The 13,038-nt window shown below is 38.5% G+C and overlaps 9 non-coding genes across 9 annotated transcripts; all 9 read right to left on the bottom strand.

Moving 5' to 3' along the window:
• Positions 1-342: 342 nt before the first annotated feature.
• TRNAS-GCU (transfer RNA serine (anticodon GCU)) lies at positions 343-424 on the bottom strand. The gene has a single exon. It is a non-coding gene; the product is annotated as a tRNA-Ser (tRNA).
• A 1,011-nt stretch (positions 425-1,435) lies between these two features.
• TRNAS-GCU (transfer RNA serine (anticodon GCU)) lies at positions 1,436-1,517 on the bottom strand. The gene has a single exon. It is a non-coding gene; the product is annotated as a tRNA-Ser (tRNA).
• A 1,007-nt stretch (positions 1,518-2,524) lies between these two features.
• TRNAS-GCU (transfer RNA serine (anticodon GCU)) lies at positions 2,525-2,606 on the bottom strand. Its single transcript has one exon. It is a non-coding gene; the product is annotated as a tRNA-Ser (tRNA).
• Positions 2,607-4,221: 1,615 nt separating this feature from the next.
• Positions 4,222-4,303, bottom strand: TRNAS-GCU (transfer RNA serine (anticodon GCU)). Its single transcript has one exon. It is a non-coding gene; the product is annotated as a tRNA-Ser (tRNA).
• A 1,615-nt stretch (positions 4,304-5,918) lies between these two features.
• TRNAS-GCU (transfer RNA serine (anticodon GCU)) lies at positions 5,919-6,000 on the bottom strand. The gene has a single exon. It is a non-coding gene; the product is annotated as a tRNA-Ser (tRNA).
• Positions 6,001-7,011: 1,011 nt separating this feature from the next.
• Positions 7,012-7,093, bottom strand: TRNAS-GCU (transfer RNA serine (anticodon GCU)). Its single transcript has one exon. It is a non-coding gene; the product is annotated as a tRNA-Ser (tRNA).
• A 2,096-nt stretch (positions 7,094-9,189) lies between these two features.
• On the bottom strand, positions 9,190-9,271 carry TRNAS-GCU (transfer RNA serine (anticodon GCU)). Its single transcript has one exon. It is a non-coding gene; the product is annotated as a tRNA-Ser (tRNA).
• A 1,615-nt stretch (positions 9,272-10,886) lies between these two features.
• Positions 10,887-10,968, bottom strand: TRNAS-GCU (transfer RNA serine (anticodon GCU)). The gene has a single exon. It is a non-coding gene; the product is annotated as a tRNA-Ser (tRNA).
• A 1,615-nt stretch (positions 10,969-12,583) lies between these two features.
• On the bottom strand, positions 12,584-12,665 carry TRNAS-GCU (transfer RNA serine (anticodon GCU)). The gene has a single exon. It is a non-coding gene; the product is annotated as a tRNA-Ser (tRNA).
• Positions 12,666-13,038: the final 373 nt, after the last annotated feature.

Consider the following 13,038-nt stretch of genomic DNA (forward strand, 5'->3'; position numbering starts at 1 on the left):
ATGGGCAAATGAGTTGGCAAAGTTCTACAAGAAACCGTGAGATACGTTGAAATTGCAAAGATCATTTCTGAATGCTTTTCGTGGATCTGATAGTTAAACTCCTAGAAATTTAGAGATGTAGTAAATGATATAGTTCTCTTTGCCCAGGTGAGGAACCGCTACAGCATTAAATCTAAAATAAATAAGGATCCGTGCTTATTTATATAGTGAATGTTCCACGGATCCTCCTTTAAAATGGACTGATATTTACAAGAAGATGACAGTTGTCATTCGATAAGGTGATCTATCCACACAAGGCAAAATGAATTGGCAAAGTTCTACAAGAAAGCTTTGAAGAAAAGTCGACGAAGATGGGATTCGAACCCATGCGTGCAGAGCACAATGGATTAGCAGTCCATCGCCTTAACCACTCGGCCACCTCGTCTGGCTTTGGTGGATTTTAGCGGTTAGACGCGGTCCGTGCTATACGCGATCACCGTGACTTCCGTGGAATGTAGACCAGGTCAGCGAATGGCTCATGTTCAAATTTTAGAAATCTACAGCTTGAAAGAAGAGCAGAAATTGCAAAGATCATTTCTGAATGCTTTTCGTGGATCTTATAGTTAAACTCCTAGAAATAAGAGATGTAGTAAATGATACATTAACCAAGGATGTTGAAAGCTTTGCTACACTTGATGCACTCCAATGCTAGAAATGTGTACTTAGCGCTTCTTAAGTAGAATGGAATGCATGAATTTACTTTAGATTTTGTCTTCAAGTGTGTGGAGAATAGGTCTGCTATCGTTTACTGGACTTCATCTAAAGGATTGTGTTTTGTAGTCTAGTTTGTGTTAGTTCTACACATAAAATTGGGGAGGCTAATAATGTGAATTTTTGTTTGATTGTTGCAATTAAGACAAGGCTTAGGGTTAAGCTCTACATATCAGGGGGAAAACTGTTCTCTTTGCCCAGGTGAGGAACCGCAACAACATTAAATCTAAAATAAATAAGGATCTGTGTCTATTTATGTAGTGAAAGTGCCACGGATCCTCCTTTAAAATGGCCTCATATTTACAAGAAGATGACAGTTGTCATTCGATAAGGTGATCCACACATGGGCAAATGAGTTGGCAAAGTTCTACAAGAAACCGTGAGATACGTAGAAATTGCAAAGATCATTTCTGAATGCTTTTCGTGGATCTGATAGTTAAACTCCTAGAAATTTAGAGATGTAGTAAATGATATAGTTCTCTTTGCCCAGGTGAGGAACCGCTACAGCATTAAATCTAAAATAAATAAGGATCCGTGCTTATTTATATAGTGAATGTTCCACGGATCCTCCTTTAAAATGGACTGATATTTACAAAAAGATGACAGTTGTCATTCGATAAGGTGATCTATCCACACAAGGCAAAATGAATTGGCAAAGTTCTACAAGAAAGCTTTGAAGAAAAGTCGACGAAGATGGGATTCGAACCCATGCGTGCAGAGCACAATGGATTAGCAGTCCATCGCCTTAACCACTCGGCCACCTCGTCTGGCTTTGGTGTATTTTATCGGTTAGACGCGGTCCGTGCTATACGCGATCACCGTGACTTCCGTGGAATGTAGACCAGGTCAGCGAATGGCTCATGTTCAAATTTTAGAAATCTACAGCTTGAAAGAAGAGCAGAAATTGCAAAGATCATTTCTGAATGCTTTTCGTGGATCTTATAGTTAAACTCCTAGAAATAAGAGATGTAGTAAATGATACATTAACCAAGGATGTTGAAAGCTTTGCTACACTTGATGCACTCCAATGCTAGAAATGTGTACTTAGCGCTTCTTAAGTAGAATGGAATGCATGAATTTACTTTAGATTTTGTCTTCAAGTGTGTGGAGAATAGGTCTGCTATCGTTTACTGGACTTCATCTAAAGGATTGTGTTTTGTAGTCTAGTTTGTGTTAGTTCTACACATAAAATTGGGGAGGCTAATAATGTGAATTTTTGTTTGATTGTTGCAATTAAGACAAGGCTTAGGGTTAAGCTCTACATATCAGGGGGAAAACTGTTCTCTTTGCCCAGGTGAGGAACCGCAACAACATTAAATCTAAAATAAATAAGGATCTGTGTCTATTTATGTAGTGAAAGTGCCACGGATCCTCCTTTAAAATGGCCTCATATTTACAAGAAGATGACAGTTGTCATTCGATAAGGTGATCCACACATGGGCAAATGAGTTGGCAAAGTTCTACAAGAAACCGTGAGATACGTAGAAATTGCAAAGATCATTTCTGAATGCTTTTCGTGGATCTGATAGTTAAACTCCTAGAAATTTAGAGATGTAGTAAATGATATAGTTCTCTTTGCCCAGGTGAGGAACCGCTACAGCATTAAATCTAAAATAAATAAGGATCCGTGCTTATTTATATAGTGAATGTTCCACGGATCCTCCTTTAAAATGGACTGATATTTACAAGAAGATGACAGTTGTCATTCGATAAGGTGATCCACACAAGGCAAAATGAATTGACAAAGTTCTACAAGAAAGCTTTGAAGAAAAGTCGACGAAGATGGGATTCGAACCCATGCGTGCAGAGCACAATGGATTAGCAGTCCATCGCCTTAACCACTCGGCCACCTCGTCTGGCTTTGGTGTTTTTTAGCAGTTAGACGCGGTCCGTGCTATACGCGGTCACCGTGACATCCGTGGAATGTAGACCAGGTCAGCGAATGGCTCATGTTCAAATTTTAGAAATCTACAGCTTGAAAGAAGAGCAGAAATTGCAAAGATCATTTCTGAATGCTTTTCGTGGATCTTATAGTTAAACTCCTAGAAATAAGAGATGTAGTAAATGATACATTAACCAAGGATGTTGAAAGCTTTGCTACACTTGATGCACTCCAATGCTAGTAATGTGTACTTAGCGCTTCTTAAGTAGCATGGAATGCATGAATTCCCTTTAGATTTTGTCTTCAAGTGTGTGGAGAATAGGTCTGCTATCGTTTACTGGACTTCATCTAAAGGATTGTGTTTTGTAGTCTAGTTTGTGTTAGTTCTACACATAAAATTGGGGAGGCTAATAATGTGAATTTTTGTTTGATTGTTGCAATTAAGACAAGGCTTAGGGTTAAGCTCTACATATCAGGGGGAAAACTGTTCTCTTTGCCCAGGTGAGGAACCGCAACAACATTAAATCTAAAATAAATAAGGATCTTTGTCTATTTATGTAGTGAAAGTGCCACGGATCCTCCTTTAAAATGGCCTCATATTTACAAGAAGATGACAGTTGTCATTCGATAAGGTGATCCACACATGGGCAAATGAGTTGGCAAAGTTCTACAAGAAACCGTGAGATACGTAGAAATTGCAAAGATCATTTCTGAATGCTTTTCGTGGATCTGATAGTTAAACTCCTAGAAATTTAGAGATGTAGTAAATGATATAGTTCTCTTTGCCCAGGTGAGGAACCGCTACAGCATTAAATCTAAAATAAATAAGGATCCGTGCTTATTTATATAGTGAATGTTCCACGGATCCTCCTTTAAAATGGACTGATATTTACAAGAAGATGAGAGTTGTCATTCGATAAGGTGATCCACACAATAGGTCTGCTATCGTTTACTGGACTTCATCTAAAGGATTGTGTTTTGTAGTCTAGTTTGTGTTAGTTCTACACATAAAATTGGGGAGGCTAATAATGTGAATTTTTGTTTGATTGTTGCAATTAAGACAAGGCTTAGGGTTAAGCTCTACATATCAGGGGGAAACTGTTCTCTTTGCCCAGGTGAGGAACCGCAACAACATTAAATCTAAAATAAATAAGGATCCGTGTCTATTTATGTAGTGAAAGTGCCACGGATCCTCCTTTAAAATGGCCTCATATTTACAAGTTGTCATTCGATAAGGTGATCCACACATGGGCAAATGAGTTGGCAAAGTTCTACAAGAAACCGTGAGATACGTTGAAATTGCAAAGATCATTTCTGAATGCTTTTCGTGGATCTGATAGTTAAACTCCTAGAAATTTAGAGATGTAGTAAATGATATAGTTCTCTTTGCCCAGGTGAGGAACCGCTACAGCATTAAATCTAAAATAAATAAGGATCCGTGCTTATTTATATAGTGAATGTTCCACGGATCCTCCTTTAAAATGGACTGATATTTACAAGAAGATGACAGTTGTCATTCGATAAGGTGATCCATCCACACAAGGCAAAATGAATTGGCAAAGTTCTACAAGAAAGCTTTGAAGAAATGTCGACGAAGATGGGATTCGAACCCATGCGTGCAGAGCACAATGGATTAGCAGTCCATCGCCTTAACCACTCGGCCACCTCGTCTGGCTTTGGTGTTTTTTAGCGGTTAGACGCGGTCCGTGCTATACGCGGTCACCGTGACATCCGTGGAATGTAGACCAGGTCAGCGAATGGCTCATGTTCAAATTTTAGAAATCTACAGCTTGAAAGAAGAGCAGAAATTGCAAAGATCATTTCTGAATGCTTTTCGTGGATCTTATAGTTAAACTCCTAGAAATAAGAGATGTAGTAAATGATACATTAACCAAGGATATTGAAAGCTTTGCTACACTTGATGCACTCCAATGCTAGAAATGTGTACTTAGCGCTTCTTAAGTAGCATGGAATGCATGAATTCCCTTTAGATTTTGTCTTCAAGTGTGTGGAGAATAGGTCTGCTATCGTTTACTGGACTTCATCTAAAGGATTGTGTTTTGTAGTCTAGTTTGTGTTAGTTCTACACATAAAATTGGGGAGGCTAATAATGTGAATTTTTGTTTGATTGTTGCAATTAAGACAAGGCTTAGGGTTAAGCTCTACATATCAGGGGGAAAACTGTTCTCTTTGCCCAGGTGAGGAACCGCAACAACATTAAATCTAAAATAAATAAGGATCTTTGTCTATTTATGTAGTGAAAGTGCCACGGATCCTCCTTTAAAATGGCCTCATATTTACAAGAAGATGACAGTTGTCATTCGATAAGGTGATCCACACATGGGCAAATGAGTTGGCAAAGTTCTACAAGAAACCGTGAGATACGTAGAAATTGCAAAGATCATTTCTGAATGCTTTTCGTGGATCTGATAGTTAAACTCCTAGAAATTTAGAGATGTAGTAAATGATATAGTTCTCTTTGCCCAGGTGAGGAACCGCTACAGCATTAAATCTAAAATAAATAAGGATCCGTGCTTATTTATATAGTGAATGTTCCACGGATCCTCCTTTAAAATGGACTGATATTTACAAGAAGATGAGAGTTGTCATTCGATAAGGTGATCCACACAATAGGTCTGCTATCGTTTACTGGACTTCATCTAAAGGATTGTGTTTTGTAGTCTAGTTTGTGTTAGTTCTACACATAAAATTGGGGAGGCTAATAATGTGAATTTTTGTTTGATTGTTGCAATTAAGACAAGGCTTAGGGTTAAGCTCTACATATCAGGGGGAAACTGTTCTCTTTGCCCAGGTGAGGAACCGCAACAACATTAAATCTAAAATAAATAAGGATCCGTGTCTATTTATGTAGTGAAAGTGCCACGGATCCTCCTTTAAAATGGCCTCATATTTACAAGTTGTCATTCGATAAGGTGATCCACACATGGGCAAATGAGTTGGCAAAGTTCTACAAGAAACCGTGAGATACGTTGAAATTGCAAAGATCATTTCTGAATGCTTTTCGTGGATCTGATAGTTAAACTCCTAGAAATTTAGAGATGTAGTAAATGATATAGTTCTCTTTGCCCAGGTGAGGAACCGCTACAGCATTAAATCTAAAATAAATAAGGATCCGTGCTTATTTATATAGTGAATGTTCCACGGATCCTCCTTTAAAATGGACTGATATTTACAAGAAGATGACAGTTGTCATTCGATAAGGTGATCTATCCACACAAGGCAAAATGAATTGGCAAAGTTCTACAAGAAAGCTTTGAAGAAAAGTCGACGAAGATGGGATTCGAACCCATGCGTGCAGAGCACAATGGATTAGCAGTCCATCGCCTTAACCACTCGGCCACCTCGTCTGGCTTTGGTGGATTTTAGCGGTTAGACGCGGTCCGTGCTATACGCGATCACCGTGACTTCCGTGGAATGTAGACCAGGTCAGCGAATGGCTCATGTTCAAATTTTAGAAATCTACAGCTTGAAAGAAGAGCAGAAATTGCAAAGATCATTTCTGAATGCTTTTCGTGGATCTTATAGTTAAACTCCTAGAAATAAGAGATGTAGTAAATGATACATTAACCAAGGATGTTGAAAGCTTTGCTACACTTGATGCACTCCAATGCTAGAAATGTGTACTTAGCGCTTCTTAAGTAGAATGGAATGCATGAATTTACTTTAGATTTTGTCTTCAAGTGTGTGGAGAATAGGTCTGCTATCGTTTACTGGACTTCATCTAAAGGATTGTGTTTTGTAGTCTAGTTTGTGTTAGTTCTACACATAAAATTGGGGAGGCTAATAATGTGAATTTTTGTTTGATTGTTGCAATTAAGACAAGGCTTAGGGTTAAGCTCTACATATCAGGGGGAAAACTGTTCTCTTTGCCCAGGTGAGGAACCGCAACAACATTAAATCTAAAATAAATAAGGATCTGTGTCTATTTATGTAGTGAAAGTGCCACGGATCCTCCTTTAAAATGGCCTCATATTTACAAGAAGATGACAGTTGTCATTCGATAAGGTGATCCACACATGGGCAAATGAGTTGGCAAAGTTCTACAAGAAACCGTGAGATACGTAGAAATTGCAAAGATCATTTCTGAATGCTTTTCGTGGATCTGATAGTTAAACTCCTAGAAATTTAGAGATGTAGTAAATGATATAGTTCTCTTTGCCCAGGTGAGGAACCGCTACAGCATTAAATCTAAAATAAATAAGGATCCGTGCTTATTTATATAGTGAATGTTCCACGGATCCTCCTTTAAAATGGACTGATATTTACAAAAAGATGACAGTTGTCATTCGATAAGGTGATCTATCCACACAAGGCAAAATGAATTGGCAAAGTTCTACAAGAAAGCTTTGAAGAAAAGTCGACGAAGATGGGATTCGAACCCATGCGTGCAGAGCACAATGGATTAGCAGTCCATCGCCTTAACCACTCGGCCACCTCGTCTGGCTTTGGTGTATTTTATCGGTTAGACGCGGTCCGTGCTATACGCGATCACCGTGACTTCCGTGGAATGTAGACCAGGTCAGCGAATGGCTCATGTTCAAATTTTAGAAATCTACAGCTTGAAAGAAGAGCAGAAATTGCAAAGATCATTTCTGAATGCTTTTCGTGGATCTTATAGTTAAACTCCTAGAAATAAGAGATGTAGTAAATGATACATTAACCAAGGATGTTGAAAGCTTTGCTACACTTGATGCACTCCAATGCTAGAAATGTGTACTTAGCGCTTCTTAAGTAGAATGGAATGCATGAATTTACTTTAGATTTTGTCTTCAAGTGTGTGGAGAATAGGTCTGCTATCGTTTACTGGACTTCATCTAAAGGATTGTGTTTTGTAGTCTAGTTTGTGTTAGTTCTACACATAAAATTGGGGAGGCTAATAATGTGAATTTTTGTTTGATTGTTGCAATTAAGACAAGGCTTAGGGTTAAGCTCTACATATCAGGGGGAAAACTGTTCTCTTTGCCCAGGTGAGGAACCGCAACAACATTAAATCTAAAATAAATAAGGATCTGTGTCTACTTATGTAGTGAAAGTGCCACGGATCCTCCTTTAAAATGGCCTCATATTTACAAGAAGATGACAGTTGTCATTCGATAAGGTGATCCACACATGGGCAAATGAGTTGGCAAAGTTCTACAAGAAACCGTGAGATACGTAGAAATTGCAAAGATCATTTCTGAATGCTTTTCGTGGATCTGATAGTTAAACTCCTAGAAATTTAGAGATGTAGTAAATGATATAGTTCTCTTTGCCCAGGTGAGGAACCGCTACAGCATTAAATCTAAAATAAATAAGGATCCGTGCTTATTTATATAGTGAATGTTCCACGGATCCTCCTTTAAAATGGACTGATATTTACAAGAAGATGACAGTTGTCATTCGATAAGGTGATCCACACAAGGCAAAATGAATTGACAAAGTTCTACAAGAAAGCTTTGAAGAAAAGTCGACGAAGATGGGATTTGAACCCATGCGTGCAGAGCACAATGGATTAGCAGTCCATCGCCTTAACCACTCGGCCACCTCATCTGGCTTTGGTGTATTTTAGCGGTTAGACGCGGTCCGTGCTATACGCGATCACCGCGACTTCCGTGGAATGTAGACCAGGTCAGCGAATGGCTCATGTTCAAATTTTAGAAATCTACAGCTTGAAAGAAGAGCAGAAATTGCAAAGATCATTTCTGAATGCTTTTCGTGGATCTTATAGTTAAACTCCTAGAAATAAGAGATGTAGTAAATGATACATTAACCAAGGATGTTGAAAGCTTTGCTACACTTGATGCACTCCAATGCTAGAAATGTGTACTTAGCGCTTCTTAAGTAGAATGGAATGCATGAATTTACTTTAGATTTTGTCTTCAAGTGTGTGGAGAATAGGTCTGCTATCGTTTACTGGACTTCATCTAAAGGATTGTGTTTTGTAGTCTAGTTTGTGTTAGTTCTACACATAAAATTGGGGAGGCTAATAATGTGAATTTTTGTTTGATTGTTGCAATTAAGACAAGGCTTAGGGTTAAGCTCTACATATCAGGGGGAAAACTGTTCTCTTTGCCCAGGTGAGGAACCGCAACAACATTAAATCTAAAATAAATAAGGATCTGTGTCTATTTATGTAGTGAAAGTGCCACGGATCCTCCTTTAAAATGGCCTCATATTTACAAGAAGATGACAGTTGTCATTCGATAAGGTGATCCACACATGGGCAAATGAGTTGGCAAAGTTCTACAAGAAACCGTGAGATACGTAGAAATTGCAAAGATCATTTCTGAATGCTTTTCGTGGATCTGATAGTTAAACTCCTAGAAATTTAGAGATGTAGTAAATGATATAGTTCTCTTTGCCCAGGTGAGGAACCGCTACAGCATTAAATCTAAAATAAATAAGGATCCGTGCTTATTTATATAGTGAATGTTCCACGGATCCTCCTTTAAAATGGACTGATATTTACAAGAAGATGACAGTTGTCATTCGATAAGGTGATCCACACAAGGCAAAATGAATTGACAAAGTTCTACAAGAAAGCTTTGAAGAAAAGTCGACGAAGATGGGATTCGAACCCATGCGTGCAGAGCACAATGGATTAGCAGTCCATCGCCTTAACCACTCGGCCACCTCGTCTGGCTTTGGTGTTTTTTAGCAGTTAGACGCGGTCCGTGCTATACGCGGTCACCGTGACATCCGTGGAATGTAGACCAGGTCAGCGAATGGCTCATGTTCAAATTTTAGAAATCTACAGCTTGAAAGAAGAGCAGAAATTGCAAAGATCATTTCTGAATGCTTTTCGTGGATCTTATAGTTAAACTCCTAGAAATAAGAGATGTAGTAAATGATACATTAACCAAGGATGTTGAAAGCTTTGCTACACTTGATGCACTCCAATGCTAGTAATGTGTACTTAGCGCTTCTTAAGTAGCATGGAATGCATGAATTCCCTTTAGATTTTGTCTTCAAGTGTGTGGAGAATAGGTCTGCTATCGTTTACTGGACTTCATCTAAAGGATTGTGTTTTGTAGTCTAGTTTGTGTTAGTTCTACACATAAAATTGGGGAGGCTAATAATGTGAATTTTTGTTTGATTGTTGCAATTAAGACAAGGCTTAGGGTTAAGCTCTACATATCAGGGGGAAAACTGTTCTCTTTGCCCAGGTGAGGAACCGCAACAACATTAAATCTAAAATAAATAAGGATCTTTGTCTATTTATGTAGTGAAAGTGCCACGGATCCTCCTTTAAAATGGCCTCATATTTACAAGAAGATGACAGTTGTCATTCGATAAGGTGATCCACACATGGGCAAATGAGTTGGCAAAGTTCTACAAGAAACCGTGAGATACGTAGAAATTGCAAAGATCATTTCTGAATGCTTTTCGTGGATCTGATAGTTAAACTCCTAGAAATTTAGAGATGTAGTAAATGATATAGTTCTCTTTGCCCAGGTGAGGAACCGCTACAGCATTAAATCTAAAATAAATAAGGATCCGTGCTTATTTATATAGTGAATGTTCCACGGATCCTCCTTTAAAATGGACTGATATTTACAAGAAGATGAGAGTTGTCATTCGATAAGGTGATCCACACAATAGGTCTGCTATCGTTTACTGGACTTCATCTAAAGGATTGTGTTTTGTAGTCTAGTTTGTGTTAGTTCTACACATAAAATTGGGGAGGCTAATAATGTGAATTTTTGTTTGATTGTTGCAATTAAGACAAGGCTTAGGGTTAAGCTCTACATATCAGGGGGAAACTGTTCTCTTTGCCCAGGTGAGGAACCGCAACAACATTAAATCTAAAATAAATAAGGATCCGTGTCTATTTATGTAGTGAAAGTGCCACGGATCCTCCTTTAAAATGGCCTCATATTTACAAGTTGTCATTCGATAAGGTGATCCACACATGGGCAAATGAGTTGGCAAAGTTCTACAAGAAACCGTGAGATACGTTGAAATTGCAAAGATCATTTCTGAATGCTTTTCGTGGATCTGATAGTTAAACTCCTAGAAATTTAGAGATGTAGTAAATGATATAGTTCTCTTTGCCCAGGTGAGGAACCGCTACAGCATTAAATCTAAAATAAATAAGGATCCGTGCTTATTTATATAGTGAATGTTCCACGGATCCTCCTTTAAAATGGACTGATATTTACAAGAAGATGACAGTTGTCATTCGATAAGGTGATCCATCCACACAAGGCAAAATGAATTGGCAAAGTTCTACAAGAAAGCTTTGAAGAAATGTCGACGAAGATGGGATTCGAACCCATGCGTGCAGAGCACAATGGATTAGCAGTCCATCGCCTTAACCACTCGGCCACCTCGTCTGGCTTTGGTGTTTTTTAGCGGTTAGACGCGGTCCGTGCTATACGCGGTCACCGTGACATCCGTGGAATGTAGACCAGGTCAGCGAATGGCTCATGTTCAAATTTTAGAAATCTACAGCTTGAAAGAAGAGCAGAAATTGCAAAGATCATTTCTGAATGCTTTTCGTGGATCTTATAGTTAAACTCCTAGAAATAAGAGATGTAGTAAATGATACATTAACCAAGGATATTGAAAGCTTTGCTACACTTGATGCACTCCAATGCTAGAAATGTGTACTTAGCGCTTCTTAAGTAGCATGGAATGCATGAATTCCCTTTAGATTTTGTCTTCAAGTGTGTGGAGAATAGGTCTGCTATCGTTTACTGGACTTCATCTAAAGGATTGTGTTTTGTAGTCTAGTTTGTGTTAGTTCTACACATAAAATTGGGGAGGCTAATAATGTGAATTTTTGTTTGATTGTTGCAATTAAGACAAGGCTTAGGGTTAAGCTCTACATATCAGGGGGAAAACTGTTCTCTTTGCCCAGGTGAGGAACCGCAACAACATTAAATCTAAAATAAATAAGGATCTTTGTCTATTTATGTAGTGAAAGTGCCACGGATCCTCCTTTAAAATGGCCTCATATTTACAAGAAGATGACAGTTGTCATTCGATAAGGTGATCCACACATGGGCAAATGAGTTGGCAAAGTTCTACAAGAAACCGTGAGATACGTAGAAATTGCAAAGATCATTTCTGAATGCTTTTCGTGGATCTGATAGTTAAACTCCTAGAAATTTAGAGATGTAGTAAATGATATAGTTCTCTTTGCCCAGGTGAGGAACCGCTACAGCATTAAATCTAAAATAAATAAGGATCCGTGCTTATTTATATAGTGAATGTTCCACGGATCCTCCTTTAAAATGGACTGATATTTACAAGAAGATGAGAGTTGTCATTCGATAAGGTGATCCACACAATAGGTCTGCTATCGTTTACTGGACTTCATCTAAAGGATTGTGTTTTGTAGTCTAGTTTGTGTTAGTTCTACACATAAAATTGGGGAGGCTAATAATGTGAATTTTTGTTTGATTGTTGCAATTAAGACAAGGCTTAGGGTTAAGCTCTACATATCAGGGGGAAACTGTTCTCTTTGCCCAGGTGAGGAACCGCAACAACATTAAATCTAAAATAAATAAGGATCCGTGTCTATTTATGTAGTGAAAGTGCCACGGATCCTCCTTTAAAATGGCCTCATATTTACAAGTTGTCATTCGATAAGGTGATCCACACATGGGCAAATGAGTTGGCAAAGTTCTACAAGAAACCGTGAGATACGTTGAAATTGCAAAGATCATTTCTGAATGCTTTTCGTGGATCTGATAGTTAAACTCCTAGAAATTTAGAGATGTAGTAAATGATATAGTTCTCTTTGCCCAGGTGAGGAACCGCTACAGCATTAAATCTAAAATAAATAAGGATCCGTGCTTATTTATATAGTGAATGTTCCACGGATCCTCCTTTAAAATGGACTGATATTTACAAGAAGATGACAGTTGTCATTCGATAAGGTGATCTATCCACACAAGGCAAAATGAATTGGCAAAGTTCTACAAGAAAGCTTTGAAGAAAAGTCGACGAAGATGGGATTCGAACCCATGCGTGCAGAGCACAATGGATTAGCAGTCCATCGCCTTAACCACTCGGCCACCTCGTCTGGCTTTGGTGTTTTTTAGCGGTTAGACGCGGTCCGTGCTATACGCGGTCACCGTGACATCCGTGGAATGTAGACCAGGTCAGCGAATGGCTCATGTTCAAATTTTAGAAATCTACAGCTTGAAAGAAGAGCAGAAATTGCAAAGATCATTTCTGAATGCTTTTCGTGGATCTTATAGTTAAACTCCTAGAAATAAGAGATGTAGTAAATGATACATTAACCAAGGATATTGAAAGCTTTGCTACACTTGATGCACTCCAATGCTAGAAATGTGTACTTAGCGCTTCTTAAGTAGCATGGAATGCATGAATTCCCTTTAGATTTTGTCTTCAAGTGTGTGGAGAATAGGTCTGCTATCGTTTACTGGACTTCA

This window comes from Pelobates fuscus, chromosome 1, assembly GCF_036172605.1.
Source record: "Pelobates fuscus isolate aPelFus1 chromosome 1, aPelFus1.pri, whole genome shotgun sequence".
NCBI lineage: Eukaryota > Metazoa > Chordata > Amphibia > Anura > Pelobatidae > Pelobates > Pelobates fuscus.